At 40.5% G+C, this 19,500-nt stretch overlaps 1 protein-coding gene across 3 annotated transcripts in view; it reads right to left on the bottom strand.

Annotated features, from left to right (window-relative positions):
- Positions 1-1,378: 1,378 nt before the first annotated feature.
- Positions 1,379-19,500, bottom strand: part of AMER3 (APC membrane recruitment protein 3) — a 38,650-nt gene continuing 20,528 nt past the window's right edge. Inside the window, exons 3-4 of one of the 3 annotated variants that reach the window (XR_003399011.1) lie at positions 8,307-8,356; positions 1,379-2,035 (exon numbers count right to left, since the gene is read on the bottom strand). The gene's annotated coding sequence lies outside the window, so the exon portion shown is untranslated. Of the gene's footprint in view, positions 2,036-5,734; positions 5,831-8,306; positions 8,357-19,500 lie in introns of those variants that run through there. The other 2 variants (XM_026854730.1, XM_026854731.1) reach the window with 2 other exon arrangements.

The following is a 19,500-nucleotide window of genomic DNA, read 5'->3' as shown; positions in this document are numbered from 1 at the left end:
ACATCATTTGTTGCTCTGTGCCTGTAACACAAGAGAAATAATAGTGTCTTTTGAAATACTGTATCCTTTGCTATGTAACAGCAAAATGTCTTTTCTCCTTCTGTTGCCTTTCTTTTCCTCCATGATGTTGGTTACTCAACCTGAAATTCAGGGAAGAGATGTGCAGTATGCTACAGGGCTCAGAAATTCTGCCTCTGCTCCCTTGAGGCTCTGTGCACTCTGTTAACGAGAGAGTATTGGTGAGTGAAGATAGTGAAGGAGGCTAGTGTAGTAATTACAAAAGGAAAGGGATCACTTGTGTTAGGAACAGCTAGTTCTTGTACAGACTGTCTGTTGCTGGAATGTTAAGCCCTGTGTTTATTATTATTTGATTACCCCAAATCTAGTGTGTCATTTAGTGTTTCACAAAAGAATGCCTGTATGATGAACTGCTTGGCATTCCAGGCTGTCATAGGTTAAATGGCAAATTCTTAGCAGCCTTCAGAGACATAGTTTTGTGCCATGGAAGAGGGTCTTGGGCACCTATAATCTATATTTTCAGGAGATACTTATAGTAAATTGACTGCATTCTGAAAGTCGACTTATAATGGCAGTCTTGGAGTGGTGGAGAGAGAACCTCTCTCTTGGTAATCACAGAGTAACACTGAGAAAGTGCATACCATAGCTGGTGGACATGATTTTCTCTTACAGAATCATAGTCTTGATGCATTATGTTTTTTTAAAATCCAGATTCTGCAAAATGCAGACATCATTTTAATATTGTGGTTATATATTCTTTAATTATTTAATGTAGAAATCAACTTTAGACATCAGAATTCTTGCATCTAATCTAAGGTCTAGTTTAATGTCTATTACCTTATATTGTTAATAGAGTGGAGTGTTTCCAGTCTTTTTCAACCCTGTAGTTATTGTCATCTTCTGTTTACTGTAGACACAGCACAGACAGTTACCTTCATGAATAAAGCTAAATTAGATTAATTCCTCCCCACTTCAGTGAATTTTAGGAGAAAGGATACCTTCTTCTGTACCAAGGAGTGAAGAAGACTTGAGTCAGAAAGGAATTATTTTTCCCTTGCTTCAGTCTTCAGCTTCGTAGGTCCTTTTTCCACTTTTCCACAAGACAGCAAATCTCAGGGCATCTCAAAATAGTATTTGAGGCAGGTTACTAGATGAGGAAGTTGTTAAAATCTCTTCAAACATACCATGGACAGATGGGACCATTTGATCATCTGTTTCCATCTACAAGGCATAGTTGTTTTTTATAATTTATTCTCAGAATATAAAACACCCAAGACCAGATTCAAAATGGGGTATAAAAATGATGACTGTTCTGTTAAACTGACTCCAAGAATGCCACAAAAAAAATGAAAACTAAGTTATCATTTTGATGGTGATTTTCAAGTATACCTCTTTATCCTATTCAACATTTCTGCTACATGATAAACACATGTCTTTGGAGAATATATGGCATACTATATTATGCTTCCTGATATTTGTATGTTTACAAAATACCTTTCCCCAGGCAGAAAATCTGCAGTCTAGAACCTTGTTGCTTTATGATGGTTAGACGGTTGCCATAAATTATATAAAGCATTTCTGTAAAATTAAAAAAAAAAAAGTACAACTGAAACCAATATACATCTTCATAACAACTGCCCAAGTGAATGCTCACTCTTCACATACCTATGTTTTAAAAATAAAGTGGTATTTTCAATTGTTGTGTAGCACAATGAGACAGAAATACGCTGTCTTTTTTTTTTCTTAAGCCTCCTTGTCATGGCAAAAAAAAAGAGTATTAGTTACCAACCATCTGCAAACATGGCTTCAGGGGTGTGTGGCTGTCAGGAACTCCTAACTATATTAGTCAGTTAGATAGGCTAGCATGATTTTCTGCTGCAACATCTCTGGTAGGATCTCTAGAGAGATATCGTCGCTGATTCTGATATCGATGTAACGTCATGGAACTATGTCATGCTATATTACACATGGCGGGGGGCAGCATCCATATCTACAAATGGATTCTTCAGCGTTGCACCTGCAATATAAGCAAAAACATCCTAAGTGTTCACATATTTATTTCAGGATGTATTTATTAATATATTGTTGAAAGAGTGAATGAAGGAAAATAACTAAAACCAGAAATAGAAAATAGCTACCACCAGAGTGCAACCAGGGCCAGATTAGCAATGATACAAGAATTTCTGCTTTTGATGATTTAAAGTAAGTAGTGTTTCAGTCACAAAATACTGCATTGCTTAGCATCAAAATCCATCTTTCCTAGCACTGCAGTAAAACTTCTACTTAATGGGTGTCAAGGAATCTACTGCCATAACACACATTGCGAATACTCTTAGAGAGTAGAGGATGAAAATGCTGTGAAGTGTCATTGCCTTGAGTTTTGGCACAAGAAAGCAAAGGAGCCCCACACCCCCCAAGCCAGATGCCAGCTCCCACTCTCATTTTATCCTGTTTTCAAGTCACAAAGCCCAATGTAGTTGCACTACACCCTTCAAAGCTACCAGTGGTGTCTCTTCGTGGAATAGAAAATGGGCTTTCCATGGTGGTGAGGACAAACAAGTCTACAGTAACTTGTCAACTTTGTACCATATGCCATCTACATCTACCTGCAAGTGTCTTTTTATCAGGAGATTTTTCATTAACCTTCTGAATTTTCATACATAAAGCACTCCCCAGAGCCCTCACCACTCCTAAAAATGTGGTTATATTTTTTTCATTATTATTCCCAGTGACGCAGCTCAGTGGTTTCTGTCTTTTTGCAGAGGAACCTGACCTTGAGGAACTGAAGATGGAGAGCTGCGATCAGTTCTGTTTGGCTTTGGTATTCTCCCACCAGCTGCAGCTTTCCCATCCTCCCTCCTACTTAGATCAGACCTCTCAGTCTTTCCTTTCTTTGACACTCTCCCGTTCCCTTCCTGTGACATCTCTGTCTCTGCTGCTGGCTCAGACAGCAGTGACACTAAAAATTAGCAAATAGATTTGAAATCTATTTCTCTCTGATGTCATTCATGTGCCCTCTTCCAGGCCTGGCAGAGTCCTTTGCTCATCTAAGTGACTTGCTTCGTGGGTTGGAAGGCACTAATTTAAAGAAGTCCAGGATTAGATGTTGAATGAAGCAATAGAGGAAAGAATATGCGTGCTCCTCCTTCAGACAGTTCTTGCAAAGGACCTGCCTTAAGGTACTCCTAAAAAATAATATCAGATCAGCTGGAATGGATGTCTCTGGTGTACTGAGACTTACAAGTTCTTGTAGATGTAATTCAGAGTATGGCTATTGCTGAACTCTTGATTCCCTCATGCCAGCTGCTAACCTCTGCCCATTGTGAGGAGGAGGCAACAGAAATGTGATGGGACAGGCCTAGGAGGGCAGCCTGCCTGACGAACAGGGCAGGGCATTCCCACGAGGGGACACATTCACCAAATTCACCTCTATCAGCAGGAGTTCACTCTTAATATGTTCTCAGTCCAATAATAAAAACCTTAAAGTCCTTAAATAAAAAGTTACTGCCCTCATATTGTCTTTATCTACTTTTCAGTTTATAGACATGGAAGACACCTCTGTACTCCTTCAATATTTAAGTGGTTATTCTTACTCAGAACCCCATGCTAGGGTCTCCTGTACACAATCAGCCGTCAGCTTCCCTAGGCAGTAGCAGAAGTGGCACCCCAGTTTGTGCCCATGTTCCGAGTGGCCTCCTCCCTGACCTGGGCACACTTCCCAAGCAGGGAGGAGGCCTAATCCATTAGGAATCCAGAACACAAATACTGCAGTGGTATTTGGCAGGCCAGCACAGGAATTTGTGATATTCATAGGCTTACTACAGTTTATTTTCCTTGATCTGGAGGCTGTTTTTCCACTGGTTAAAAGTGACTGATGAAGCAGTTTGCCCCCTCTAGCACTGTACAGGACAGCCTGGAAGCTGCCAGAGCACTCCCTGCTGCCGGTGCTGCAATGCAGGGCTCCCCGGGGAGGCGAAGCCCTGGGCCTGCCAGGGCACCGTGGGCACCTACTGACTGATGTCAGGCTCCCAGTCCCCGGGTGCGTTATCTCTGTGGCTCTGCCACAGCAGCCTCAGGCAGCCGGGTCCTTGCTGCAGTACTTTACATAATAAATGTTTCCTTGGTTGGGCTTTGTATGTCAGGATTGATGAGACCAGGTCGACTGCAGTGAAGAATTTATCAGGCTCACTCCCAAGCTGTGTTGTTCCTACAGGTTTTTGGTAACAATCACAGTTTCTCTGCCATGCCCCAAGTCATTCAGGATGCTTGCCAAAAATGAGAGTTTTGGCACTTGAAAATCCCCACTTAACCAAAATGTTGGAGGTCCCTGAAAACTCAAAGAGGTTTAGCATGTGCCTGGAAAAAAAAATGCAAAAAGCTTCTAAGTGGAAAGCCTGATGGGCTACTTGGATTGCTGAGACTTCCTTCTGTAGAATGCACTCTGCTGAGCTCCTAGTGTGTCCCCTGTCTTCAGCTTATAAAGTAGTTTGCAGACCTCTAAAGTCCCATTTGCTGTGAAAAATCACACCAAAGCCCTGTCACTCTTGTGAAATGAATGCCATATCCATTTTACAATTAGGTAAGTAAAAGACTCAGGGTGGTGATTTGCTTATTCAAAATACTACACCTCAGCATCAGAGCTGGTAACAGGGTAGGGAAGTTGTTAATGTGTGTCCCCTACTCTGGGCTCTGGGACATGCTTTTTGACAGCTCAGAGGACAAGGACAGGAGATGACACAGTGGCTCTGGTAGCAATTGTGAGAAATGTCGACATGTCCAGTTGTGAGAAATGAGATCTTACCCGATGATCCGAATTGCTGTGAACTCAAAACTCTGCCTGTAATCACTGAAAAATCTGAAGACATCTGTGAGCATCTTGGCCTTCACAGGAATACAGAAAGAATTTTGATAGTACAGCATTCTAGTATTCATGTGTCCTGTTCGTAGCGGTGTGACCTGGCGTGTACGTTATTATGGTCTCAGAAAGTTTAAGCCAGGAGGACTTGAATGATGGGCTTACTGTGCAGTTATCTGATTTCATGAAGCAGTGTGTTGTCAGCTGGTGAGCACAAGGTGGCACAGCAGAGCAGGACTACCCGTCGGCTGAAGAGGAGAGGGCTGCAGCGGGCTGGCACATCTGGTAGGTGGCTTTTCGGGTCCTGACAGTGCGCCTGGCAGCGCAGGAGGACTCCACAGCCTGTAATTTCGGAGGTCGCCATCCTTACTGCTAAGTCCGTTTCTCTGGTAGAATGTGTGACTTTTTAATATTTGCTAGGCAGCTCAGTTATTTCACCTGCAGATTCCCTAGAATTTATGGGCAAGTATCAGCCCAGCCTTTACCGGCATTACTTAATTCATCAGCTCCTTCTGTCAGCTCCCCTTTTATGATGCAGTTTTCACGACAGTTTATCTGAACCTGCAAATTAAAACCGTAGGATAGTCTCAACGATATCCTGACTTTCAGTTCCTTCCGCCTACAAGCGCGTTGGAAGATTTTTCTTGTTTCTGGTATGACTTCTATCAGTTGAATTTCTAATCCTTGTACTGACAGGCGGAAACAAACTCCACAACTCAGATGGAGTTCTAAAGCAGGCACGGTTATTCCGGCCGGGGTGCAAGGGGATTTCTGCACAAAGCTTGCACACCGTCTCTGGCAAGTAGCCAAATATTTATTACAACAAAATATACATATTCATTGGGAAGGGCCGGGTTATTACAATTAATTCTGGGAATAGGTGTGATTATTATAATTATTCACGGAGAGAAGTACGTGGTCTTCTTCTTCAAGTGTCCGCTGTCCCTGGGGCATGCGCTGTTAAGCAAAGCCAAGATGCCTCCTTAAATCGGCAAGATCACCCTCTCTAGATAGCATCTGAGTCCTTTTGTTCAAGGTTAGGTTTGCCTAAGTGCCCATTCAGGGCTTTGCTTCTGCTATCGGTGAGTTGTCCTTTTAATTCCTACCCCCGGGCTACCTGCTACTCCCTTATCATAGCCAATCCCCAAGCTGTCTGGTGAGCTACACTGAATCCACAAAACAGGTCTGGAGAAGCAGGATTCTTAGACAACGTTCAGAAATCATCATACGTTGCTATAAGTAAATAATTTGCAAGGAAAGTGGTCATTTCTCTGTATCAGTACATGCTTTCCATTTTTCAATTGTTCTCCTTTTCGAACCGTACGGTTTTCTAGAGGTTACCTAAGGAACATATTGTAATCTTTTGTTCACTGCAGCAGAACGCTGGCCCTTTAAGGCCAGAAGGGATGTTTTGCAAGATCAGTTGCTCATGTGCCTAAGGAAATCTGTTTAAAAACATTTGATGTGGCCTTTGCTAGAGAGAAGAGTGTCTTGGGAGCTATTAATGTCATGGGCAAGTTAGAATGGAGGGCCACTGGCCCCTTAAAGGCCTGGGATGAAGAATTTTATAGTATGGGATTATAAAGTTTCTCTTTCTCTCATCTGGGACAAGAATATGTCTGTTTTAGCAGCATCAGAACTGAGGGTGATTAGTATAGGAAGATTGGGCTAATACGGACTCCCCAAGCTAGGAGAAAAGCCTGCTGATTGCAATTGAAGGGAAAGAGGAGGAGGAGATTCTAACTCAAGGAAGTCAGGACTGGAAGCCTAATAACAGCATTAATTAAGAGATCAATAGAGACTACAATGCTCCCCCCAAACAAACAAACAAACAAACAAACCAAAAAACCAACACAACCCCCAAAACCCCACCTTGATTTAAGCAGACACTGGGAAAGGGAAACTGAGGCAGGCTCTGTACAGGAGCAGTTTCTACCGTGAGGGAATGCCCTGAAGCATTCCTCGTCTAGCCTGGCCATTGAATTGCTGTAACTTTGATGCCAAGGTTATTTAATAACTCTGCTTTAGCATTATTGCGCAGAGCTAATTGCTCCAGCTGGCTGTGTAGATTAGAAGTTAGCTGGGAATTTTCTGATGGAATGATTTTCAGATGGGGAATATGCCACTTAAAAGTTTAAATATTCTTTGTGGAAATTCAGTTTTACTGGAACAAAAAAAATCTTTCCAGAAGAACAGGAAAAATGCCTTACTGCCTAGATGATTTGCCAAATAGTAGAGCAGACTCGATCATAAGCAGCACACACAAACCAGACATAATATATCGCAGTGGTCTGCCATGGAGATTTTCAGAAACTCCCTTTCCATGAAGAATATGGTTTTAAAATACTGTACTCATGAATGGGCCCAATTTTTTTAAAACAAAATATTTTGCAGGAAGAGTTTTTATTTCCTGGTCACCTCAGTTTCTCAGGGCATGTATCATTTCTGAATAGTCCCTCGAGCACACCATTGCACTATAACAAAAAAAAAAAAGTACTATGATTTCTATTCCGAAGCACATTTTGTAGGAAACTTGCAATATTACTGGCAATACTAGGTTGGATTTCAGTCCTGCTGAAGACTGACCACCCACATGGAAGGAGTGCAGCTGTGCTGGTGCCCCGCAAGTTAACAGGAACTCAGCACAAGGGCCAAAGGATCTTGATGCTGTAACTTAGTCCTTTGTGTAATATTATGTCTCTGAACACTGTGTATTTTTGCTTGCTTGTAGAACTCAAATTCTCAGCCTGAGTCAGAATGAGCTTTAGACAGGGAGGAAATAAAGTACACACCCCCTGTCCTTCTCCGGCCTTTTTATGGCACTCTAGAGCTGTTAAGAAGCAAAAGCAGTGTTTCTTAGGTAGAGCAGAGGTTCCTCTGTAGCTCAAAGCCAGGACTGTACTATAGATTTTGCTATGACACAGTTATGCACACATCAGCACGATGCGGTGTGACCTGACAAACATTAATGCTGCCAGAAGCCACCCGTATAAAAAAAAATCAACTTGTCACTCTCAGGGAATCAAGGAGTTATACAGTAAAAACTTTTTTTGCTATTATAAGCTGCATCTGCCTTAGAATGCTGTGCCAGCATAATATACTGCATAGTATTATAGTACATAATACTGTGATGACGAAGAGCTCTGAGTGTGGACCCAGTTTAACTTGCTAGCCCTTTCTTTCCCCAAGCTACACAACAGAAAAGGCACAGAAAGAAAACAAAGACAGAGCCTCCTGAACAGCTTCTTGCTGGAGAAACATAGTCATGTAGTAATGTGGTCCCTGGTTGTTCTGCAGTTCTGAACAAACGGTTCGGATCAGTTTGTCTCTGTCCCCATAGTTCAGCGACAAACTTCAAATGCTAGGCAGCCACTTTCCTGCCTTTCTTAACTGCATCACATTTAGTTTACCATAGACCAGTGATTTTCACTACCTTCATGTCTACATTCTTTCTTTGAATCTTTTCATGTCTGCAGATCCATCCTAAAAGATTTCAGACCCGAAGATGGATTAGTGGAAGTACTTTGTGAACATGTGAAGAAAAGATTATCACAGTGTGATAAAATAACCAATATATTGTATAGAAAGTTATCTTCCTTTTTAAAATTTTTTCATCACAAGTGACTTGAATAACATCCTTCTGAAGGATGAAGAAAAAGTGTCTGAGCTCTGTTGTGCTTTCATAAGTACCCAACTGTCCCTGCAAGTTAAAATATCCTCACATGCTTGCTGCACTTGATTATGGGGGCAGGGTCAGGCTGTAAGAATTTGTCTGTAATGTCTGATGCCAAAGTTTGCAGTTTTGCTCTCTGCAGCTTGTTCCCATCCTCACTGTCTGCTTCACAGCTCATGTTCAACCTCTGATTCAAGGTCACAGTCAGAAAATCAATTTTCCATGACTCCATTACACATTTCTTCTCTCTCTTTGTGAAAGAGCTGCCTGCACAGACGTATGTCTGATGCATGGGACAAGTTCACATGTGCAAAATCTTTGCCAAATAGAAAGCCTATAACAAAATAGTCTGTAAATAATCTCTTCCACTAGCTATCATGAGCCTTTCAGATTATTTCTATTGGATAGTCATTTGAATCTTGTCGGTGATGCTTTGTGCTGCTGTCAATTGAAATGGTAATGAATGCAATACAGTCATATTCCTCAGTTTTTTAAAAAAGATATCATTTACAGGCAGTTAGTGTTAGGATTGCATCTGGCTCATTGATTGCTATGTACAGCTGGCTGTGTCTGCAGGGTACTGTCAGTCTGGATTGCAGTGAATCCTGTATCATCTGTGTTGTACATCTGTGGTATATTTGCTGACTTGCTAAAGTTAGGGTCAGCAATCATTAGTAAATATCAAACTGGTCTAAGTATGTTTGCAATTAATTTTCCTGAGCCAACACCTTTTCTTTTCCTGCATACAGCCCGCTATCCTGCAGTGCTCTTTGACTCAAAATTCTCTCTCTGTTCTCACATCCAGACTGTGTCTGCATCTGATCTCTTCTGTGCATAAAATCCTTTCACCATATGACTATTCATGTTCTGTTCACATTACTTCCAAGGTATCAAAATTTTCCTTTCCTCTGTCCTTGATAAGCACAGTCTTGCCTGTTCATATCCACTCAGAATGTTGTCACAAAGATGATATTTTTCTGTCTGGTTATGCTAATCCAAATACCTGTCGCTTTGTGTATTTTCTCTCATTTCTCTTACTCTATAACATCCATCATTTGGTGGTTGACCTCCCTTCCAAGACTTCTGAAGGCCAATCTCTATCCTGTGAGTTGTATCCTAATCTACCTAAATATTCATTCTTGTTTATGATTAGTCAACAATACCAGTCTCCATTGTCTCCTTGTTACGTTTCTGAAGAAGAAATACAATGTTTTGTCCGATGGGGCTTCTTGTGTTTGGAAGTCCATCCCTAAAGTATGATAACCTAGATGACACTTCCGTTTCTGATGGGTCGACTGATACTCTCTCATTTCCCTTGTACTCTTCCATCTGTCTGTACCCATCTGTCGGCATTTGTTTTGCACTGTCATTTCTAGACATCATTTCTAGCTCTTTGGAGTACAGACCCAAAACCTGATCTTCATTTTTTATAGCACTTAACATGAAGGGAGAAGGAGGGTAAAGGGGAACAAAGTCAGACATCTGGGTCTGGAATATGTAGACATGGCAGCAACAGAAATGTTTACATGACCTTCATTCTTTGATTTTGCAAAACTCAAATTGAAAATTACTCTTGACTGAATAGTCTTTATGGTCAACTTGATACTATAGCTTACAAAGTCATGCTCATTTTTACCTCTTTAGTGTATTTATAAGGCCAATTATAGTGATATTGTTTTGGTAGTAAGCAACAATTATATAGCTCTGTATAAGTTTTTGCTAAGCCTCACTGGAATGGAAATCTATACGAAGCAGTGATGTGACACACAGAGGAACAAGCATAACTTTCCATCTGGAACAATTCCAGATTTTATATAAATGCTTACACTCTCAGGAACAAAATAATTTCACTTCTTCTCATTGAAGAAGGCCAGACAGCAAGAAATAGAGCTAGAGAGAAATTGCCAAGTGTTACATACTGTTTTACTGGTTTCATTTTGAGCCATGATGAAATAAGGCACATCCTTCACTTTTTTCTGTCATAAAAAGTGTTGGGTCATGTAGAGTTTTCAAAGAGGTAAAAATATAATGGAACCATTTCCAGTTCAGAACTCTAACCAACTTGTCCACCCTTCAGCAGAGGAATGAAGCCTGACCGGGGGCAGCCTCTCATACTGGGGGAGTAATGTATTATTCCAGGAACACGTGGGAAGGGTCCCATCTCTGCCAGAACCTCTTCATCCCACAGAATGGGAAGTCATGCAAAAATAACAGCAGCATTCACTGCTTCACGGGAGAAATCTAAAAGTTCATAGCTCTCTCCAGGTCAACTCAGAGGCGTTTTCTGTGCCACCTTTAAGAGGAGATGGTGCCTGTCTGAGTTTGAGGTTGTATTGCCCCCATGGAGAGATCTTTTGACATGCTAATATTTTCCAAAGAAAATTACACCGGATTATTACCAGATGAAAAAACCTTGCTAACAAAGTTCTTGTTTTTCTTGCAAGTGCCTGATTCACAGGTCGTAGGACAGGTAGACTGAGGAAGTCATCCATACACCTGGGGCTTTCAAAGCTGTTGTGGTGTTTACAGTGCAATTCTCTACAAATGCCTCTGGAAGTAAAGCTAAAGAGACCAGGCAGACTCGTTAGAAGCTGAGATCTGGTCCAGACAGTCCAGGTTTGAAGTTTAGTGGCAGGTATCCAAATTACGGTACCATCCAAACCAGTAAAAAATTGGCTGAGGGAAGCACTGCTGTCATCAGATCCTTGACCTTTGTCTGCAGTGCTCTGGGGAGACCACATGTCCCAGCCTCTGCATTTGGATCCAGATAGACTCAGTAACAGTAACCGCAGGAGAGGCTGAATTAGGACACATACTGTATTGTACCATCAGACAAAGCTGCCTGAAGTGTGTTTGGCGCTTCACTAGGGCTGCTGAGAGCTCCAGGTTCTTTACGAGCCAGAGCTGTCAAGGCAGCATTAGCAGTTGGACTTCATCTTTCAAATCTCCAGAAGAGTCAAGCGTTTGAGTACCCTACCATGCAGTTGCTCTTTACAGTCCTTCCAGTCTAATTTGTTTTGTTTGCAACAGGAATATTTTCTTTAGTTGACCTCCCCACACCTGATCACTGTGTTTCTGACCATGATTCACACATGTGACATCCTAACAAAGAGCCTAAGCATTAAAAATGTATGAGGGGTGAGGGGGTGAGGGGGGCAGCTGAATGGCTGCATTAGCACTGAAGCTGAATTATTGATAGAAACGGTGATTTTTACTTTCCTTTTAGCTATTGAATAATAGATGAAAAACTGCAAATAAGATTATTTTCATTACTCACGTAAATTACTTGGTCAGTTAAGAAGAGTGAGGAGAACAAATGAGAAGTGCCCTGGGGTGGCAAATATATTAGACTTGAAATGTTTATGTTCTAGAGTATTTATGAATTTTGGACATATCTTTTAATAAATGTTTTGATTTAACAGAAGTAATAAAGAATGCTTTACGATATATTTAATTTAGGAGATAGGAATATATTTTGTTTTCTCTGAATGTAGCTATGATATTATCAGTAAAATTTATGAATAGAGAATAACTGATGTGTTCTGTTATTATCTGCTAACCCAAATTTAAAAAAAAAAAATGTTATTTAGCAATTGAAATTACCAGACTGACTAATATCTGGTCTTTGATATGCTATAGAATCCCTCAATCTTCCTATTTGTGGTATGCCACACTAAGATGTCACCGTGTAGCCCTAGAGAGATAATAAGTTGGTTTGATTTTGCTTTTCCTGTTTAGTTTGGTTGCAGTAAAAATAATGCCTATTAAATCTTTTAGGGATTAATAATCTCTTTGACTTTCTACACTGCCTTTGGCTATCAGATCTCCTGGATGGTTATTGATGTACCCAGCAAGAATCCTGTTGCACATTTCTGTTAATCGATCAACAGCATTCTTACTGAAGGTGTTAGATGTCATGGTTTTCCTGAATTTTGAATAAACAGTTGCTTCTGCATTTCCACTTGTGCTACTCTCCTGCAGGGCTGCATGACGTTGACTTTGAACTGGACAGCTCCTTTTCTGTCATCTTTGAAATTTTTTCAGCACAGGCTCAGCAAGTATCTGGTAGGCTGTCTGGGCAGCTCTCTACTTATATCCCTTTGGCAGCAATTTGAAAAAGAGGAAGAAAGAGCAAGTTTCTGTTAACTGAAATGATTTAAATTAATTCATTACCACCTCTATGGAAAAGTGGGACTTCCAAAACAGTGCATTTCCATTATCTGTTGGTATTTTTCCAGCCAAAGAACCAAAAGTAACACAGCTATCAGTACTGCTTCATATAAGTATCTCAAAATGTTATGTTCTAGTCATGTTAGGTATTGATTTAGATTCCACTCTGGAAAAATCTCTGTGGATTTGCAAGTCTCTGCAATGTCTGTTGATGAGAGCTATTCCATTTAATACAGCAAATCAGAACTGGATTTGGGTAAAACTGTACCTTTTAGCACCCACACAGGCCTGTTTCCTTACACACCTCTAGCTGATACAGAATAAGCAATATCAACGCTCTTCTCAACACATGCGGGATGACAGCCTTCAGCTATCCAGCTTCAATCCCCACGCATTTTCACATCATGAGTTCTCAACAGGGATGGGAGGATTTGGTAAATTTTGTGATGCTGAAGACTGTCCAGTAAGAAGAGAAAGAAGCCAGCCTGGGTTCACTGTGAGTGGGCTGCTGAGTAACTATTTAAGGGTAAACCAGAAATATGTACCACTGACCTACTTAGTGCTAAAAGTCTCCATACTCCATTATTGATGAGTTGATCTATTTAATGCCCTCTTTGTTGCCTGCAGTTAGTTCAATGGCAGGATGATTTCAACTACTCCTTCATTTCTGGACTAATGTAATTAGAATTTCCCTGTTTTATAGCCTGATAGTCTGACCCAATGGAATATGCATAGCTGAAATATATAGGCTGAGTCAGAATTTTGGATCTGCTTTTAAAATCTAAATTTAGGCACACAAGACTGCAAATTTTAGTCTGCATACTCTGATAAGGTCTATAAGGAAAAGTGCTGATGGTGCTAAAGTCTTGTGCTTTGAGCTTGCAGTTTAGAACTGATCCATTTTGGTAGGGTGTGTTTTAAAAGACGGTTTCAGAAGGATTGTAAAATATTAGCATTGTATTTTTGGTTTTTACATTGTTAGACAAAATCCAGAAACACATCACGCTTTTCTTAGTTAAAGAAACTCAATTGCCTCTGACAAGCTAAAAAAGCAAATTATGATCCCAATAAAACTAAGACTTTATTCTAAGAATTTAATGTTTTTAGTGTATCCTAAAATTACCTATTTTCAAAATTTTGGTCAGTATATGTCATGAAAGTAACTAGAGAGATGAATTCAGAGATACATCTTAACTAGTATAAGTGACTGTTCAAATTGCTGAAGGAGGTAATTTTAATTTTGGAAACTAACTTCTTTTTTTAAATGTGAGGGCTTGGAATCTGATAAATGTAGCTGTCAGGCATGCATGGGATGGGAAGGAAGGGAGAAGGAAGTCTTCCTGTACTATGTTTAGCAATGTTCACGATGTAAAAACAGCAATTGGTCTGGACTGTAGTAAGTTCTTTAAGTTTTATGATCCTGTTATTTAGAACTGACTGTATGGCTATATGGATTTAACTTAATAACAGCTTCTTAGAAAAACAGGAAGGAAAAAGAGTGAGTCAGTCTAGGACATGCCTTGGTAAACACCCCAGGGTAGGCAAAGGGCAAATGACCAAATTATTTCCTTTGGGCTTCTTAACTTCTAGGTTCCTGACAGATTGAATAGCTCGCATTACAGTGATGGGGTACAACAGATCACAAGGGCTATGAACTGTGGATAAGATTTTATGTTGAGAGATGAGCTCATTTCCCTTCCTGTTGAAGGGAAGTGAGTGTCTCCTGCAGACTCCGGTAGAGTGCTAAAGAAGTGAAGCCATCCTTGGCTTTTCTGCTAGGGGAGAACCTCATGTTAAGTTAGATATTCTGCAAACGCTTCTGTGGCTTAACATACTTCTTTTCAGACACTATGCTTTTTTCCTAACACTAAATGTTAAACTCACCATCTCTGTGTGAAGACTGGCGGGTCTTTTTGTTAAACAGGTATTACCAGGAGCCTGGTAGAGTGAGCCACAGATGTTGAATCCAGGCAGATCTGCTTGGATAATGGTGGAAAATACACAAGGTACTACTAGTGTTACTGGACCTGCTCTAAAAGCAGGCTCAGCCCAGAGGTAAATGAAAAGACTCAAGCACAAATGCAGCTGAATTTTCTGAGGTAACACTTGAGCTGTGCCCAGCACTGCACTGAATGGAGAAGACAGTATTCTATGACATCTTTCCATTCCTCTGTTTCAGTCACCGATGAGGTTGCTCTGATGCTCTCGTTTCAGATCCTATAGAATTGCTCTGCCAACTGGAAATTGGCCAGTACGAATGTGTGACCCAGAAGTGCTGCTGATTTTTGATAACACTGTTGAATGCTTTTTCTTAGCCATCCAAGTATTTCCTTTCCATACAGGTAGTCTTTGCAGAGAGGGTCCACTGGATTTACAGTCCTTAATCAAACCTAAGAATCTGTCCTGTGATTTACCATCGTCTTGACTGCCTATTAAAGTTGCTCACCCAGCACTTTGTCAGAAAATGTTGAATCACTGACCTGTTCTCATCTCATAACCACAGGTCAGGCTGTTTTGTTGCCCTTCCCCAACATGTCCAAAAATTAGGACACACTATACTGTAAACTTGCATATCCATTAAATGATTTGAATGTAGAATGGGTTGGAATATCTGGGAAATTAAGTCCAAGGCTGCCCAACTGCAGCACAATCAGCTAAACATGGCATTCTTCTTGCTCCTTACCTTCTGGGGAAGGGAAACACTGCTTGATAAAGGCAGATGTCTTACACAGTTGTAATTTGTGTTTAGTAAGCATTTATATTCTTGCAGATGAATCAGTTAAGAGGCCCCCACATAGTAACAGCAGACCTACACAGTATATGGATATCCTGTTTTATTTAAAAATGAAAAGTGGCTACTTAGATGTAACTGAATAATTTGTCACATTTCCAAGATTCCATTTACATCCCCTTCAGGAAGTGACTTAGAGGGTTAGAAGGACACCGTGAGAGGGATCAAGTGTTCTATATTTTATGGCTAAGACTTCCAATAAAAAGTTGGAGAAGAAAGATATCATATGACACCTCTGTTCCACTAGTACATAACGTACTGCTATGCTTTCATGACCTGATGAAAGATACTAAGATAATTGTATAAGTTGTGTAAGTTGTCTATTTCTGTCTAACTCTCTGTGTATCATAACTGTCTGTGTCTCTCTTCCTCTCTCACTTATGAAAACAGCATTCCTCAGAAAGATTCTTGAATTATGGCAGGTGAAAGTTCAACCTTGTGAAATACTGTGAAGAAATTCCAGAATCTTGTAATTTCTGTTAAAATTCTTTTTTAGAGATTGAGTCTAAGCCTTAATGCCTCATATTCTGTAAAATCCTTTGAAATGAATCTTGCTGATACTATGGATGAGATGAGCAGAGGTTTTCAAAATTTGGAATTTTGATAAAAACACAAAGATTTTGTGAATGTTTTCTGTTAGCTCACATGGCATAAAACACACAAGACATCCAGACATCAGTGAAGGACATCATTCAATGTGCTTTATATTCTTAGGTATTTATGTTAATGGCAATGAGGTTAAGAAATAACACCAAGCTATAAATTAATTCAGAGTTGTCACTTCGGAAGGTGTTTGACAGTGGTGTATAAAACAGGAGATCAGTCCCACTGGTGATCCCTTCCCATCTTAGGAGACTGTTCGAAAAAAGGCCTGAGCCCTTTAGGCACAGTAAGATCCATCATTAGCCAGCATTGGTTGGTTTATGCTTTTCCTGAACAGTGGATTGATCTTTAGCGTTGTTCAGTAGAAGGGAGTTTAACCTATTACCAGTAACAACTTTAAATGTGGAAATCTGCATGAAGAGAGTTTAAGCAGTGATCACAGGAAAGTGGAACTGAGTTTTCTCAAAGAAGCACGTGTAACACCACTGCCCAGTAAATAAACCACTTGAGATATCTCTAATTTTCTTTTTAAATTGGGGAAATTACTAGTTTTGCCAGTTAATGGAAGGAAAATTTTGAATGCATACCTGAAAAACTGGCAAAGTCTTTTAATAACAAGACTTTACCTGTTATCTTCCCAATATTGTAACATGGGAACTACACAGGTGGAAAAGTGAAGAAGTTACAGCACTGAACTTTTCTGATTTTTTTTTTTTTTTGATGGATGCACATATTTTCATTCTCACTGAGATGGATTTTTCAGGTATTCCCAAAACCATGAGGAAATATACTCTGTGTCATTTAATAACTTAGTAGAATTTTTTTCAATTATGCTACTTTGGATATTTATGTTACTGTAGACTTATGTCTAAGGAACTAAGTAAATAGTTCCTGTAAACAGTCAGGAATCTCCTGCCTGAAAGCATAGTAAAGCAAGGTTTTCAATGGTCATGTCACTTAACTTGATAACAGGCCATTAATCGACAAGGATTTTCATTCTGGGTGCTAGAGAAAGCTCTCTTTATGGTAAGATTTTTTCCCATTGTGAAATGTTTTGTATTGGGCCATTATTCATTGTTGTATTGTGCTCACTTTAAATTTTTATGCCGTTAATTTTAACACTAAGTGGATTGCTGTGTGATACAATGAGTGATAAATTGCTGTTAGGGGAAGTTTATTGATTTATTTTCTGTGGATGATTGCCATATGACATTCTTATTCAATAATAGAATGTTTTCTATAGATTTCATGAGCTGATTAAATAAAATGAGGACTGAGACAACATCACAATCCCTGCAGGTCAGGTTAAGGGTGAGGTGCTCTCTCTGCTCTGAGGCAAAGAGACATATAATAAAGAGGAGTGCAGATGCACCAGTAGCAGGAGTCGATGGCCTGGAAGTCCCTTCCTGGAAGACCTTCCCAGGAGTCTTCAGGCTTTGTGTCCAAGCAACACTCAAGAAAAGACAGAGAGAGGTGGATAAGGAACCGTTCTCTCTGCACCCTCTTTCCTGGGGGCAGAACATAAATTTAAGGCTGCTTCTAGTAATGTTATTTTCAGACCTGCATCTCTTCCCACCCTGTAGAGAGGAATCACTGCTAAGAAAGGTGAAAGAGGTAGCAAAAGCAAAGCAGTAGCACAGGATTGTGAAGAGGTTGAGTCTGATGATTAGAAGAAAATTTGGCACTACATCCTGATGGAGAGTGCTAAGGGTCGACAATTGCCAAAAGGCAGTTTTCTTTAAAAAAGACGGGGTTTTCTGAACAGACCAATGGGGAAGCCAGTCTAAAGCATATTTAAGAATCCTGTCTTTTTTTCTTTTCTCAACAGTAGTTTGGTACCATAGAGTTGCAAATAAACTAATCTATTCTAAATACATACTGTCCCAATTTCTATTAATTTAAAATATCCTTTTAATAGCATTTTTCAAAAGCTTCATGAGTAATTAAAAAAAAAAAAACAATAAAAGAAGGTCAGTGGTAGTTTACTAACCCACTAATTCTTGTAACTCAACATTAGGAGGTGGCAGTTCATGCTAACAATGCTACAGTTGTCTAAGTCCTCCTAGGCAAAGAACCAGAAAATGTTTCCAGGCTAATTGGAAGCTACATGAAGCATTCATTCTTTTAACACATGTAGCATCCCAGCAGAAATCACAGTGACTAACAGTGCATTTATTAATAGAACCGGCCTCAAAGACTAAACAATTCAGCTGATTTCAGCACTGTAATTCTTGGGCCAAAGTCTGTGCCCACTCTATCGCACAGACGTGCTAGCATGAAGAAACTATGAGATGGCTGGGCAGTGAAGCAGACTGTGAAAATGGGATGTGAAAGGATGGTGCATGCACTGTAGGCAACAGCATTTTTCAGCAAATCACCACATGGCCTCAGAGGTGACCAGTGGATTTGCAATTACCGTTAATGCTCCATGATCCGTGGGCTGTTACTCAGACTGTGGATTAAGCAGACTGTGCACGCAGGGCTAGCTAAGGTGCCTCACAATGTAAATGCATGGGAACATGCTGTGTCTGATGTTATGCTCTCCCAGAATTTAGGTTGGTCTGGGTTTCTTAGCTGCTATAGCAGGCCAGGCCAGATGGAAGCTCTTCCATGCAAAAAACATTTGGTCCCCTGCAGTACCCTCCCAAGAGCCCATATTATCTCTGGTTTTTCCACTATCCAGCCCACTGAAAAGCCCAAAGAACAGAGACCTGTCAGCACTTGAAGAAACCTGTGCCTCATAGGGACACAGAAACAGCTGTTGTGTTGACTTTGGGACCACCAACTGTCTTGCACACTGCCTGTGTATCCTGGGCATATGCAGGGAAGAGGTAGGTATGTGATCTTGGGAAGTATAACAAAACAAGTGCCTATAGGGTAGATAAATTGTGCTGCTTAGGTTATTGCCAGTGTTTCACTTGTAGGTCTCCAAGATACCAGTACTTCATAAAAATTTTCATTGCCCTTTTAAAGGTTATACAGGTTACAATATTTCTTTAACTTCCTTCCTCACTGTTAGCTCAGCTACTGTGACTATAGCTCAGTGCAGGTCTGGCCACCACTTCCATTTTGGAATCGTATCAGTGGCTTCCTGAATTGCCAAAAGGGCCATCTGGTACACAACGTTCATCCTGCCCAAGCCAAGCGGTGCTGACTCGCAGGGGATTGTCGTCCCCCCTTTGGTGATTGCTCATTGCTGGCTTGCTTGGTTCCCAGTACAGGTGAAGAGTAATTCAGCTGTTCTGTTACAGTTGTCTCCTGCCCTTATCCCCCAGGCCCTTTTCTGGGTGGCAGTAGTGGAGTACGTAGTTTTAGAGACCACTCCTACAGGAGATCAGCGGCATCTTGCAAAAATTTATCTCTGAAGTTTGAAGGACATAACCAGGGTGA

This window comes from Athene cunicularia, assembly GCF_003259725.1.
Source record: "Athene cunicularia isolate RWA chromosome 9 unlocalized genomic scaffold, athCun1 chr9_part1, whole genome shotgun sequence".
Classification (NCBI taxonomy): domain Eukaryota; kingdom Metazoa; phylum Chordata; class Aves; order Strigiformes; family Strigidae; genus Athene; species Athene cunicularia.
Note: the sequence above shows the minus strand (reverse complement) of the source record. Positions and strands in the feature narration are given on the sequence as shown.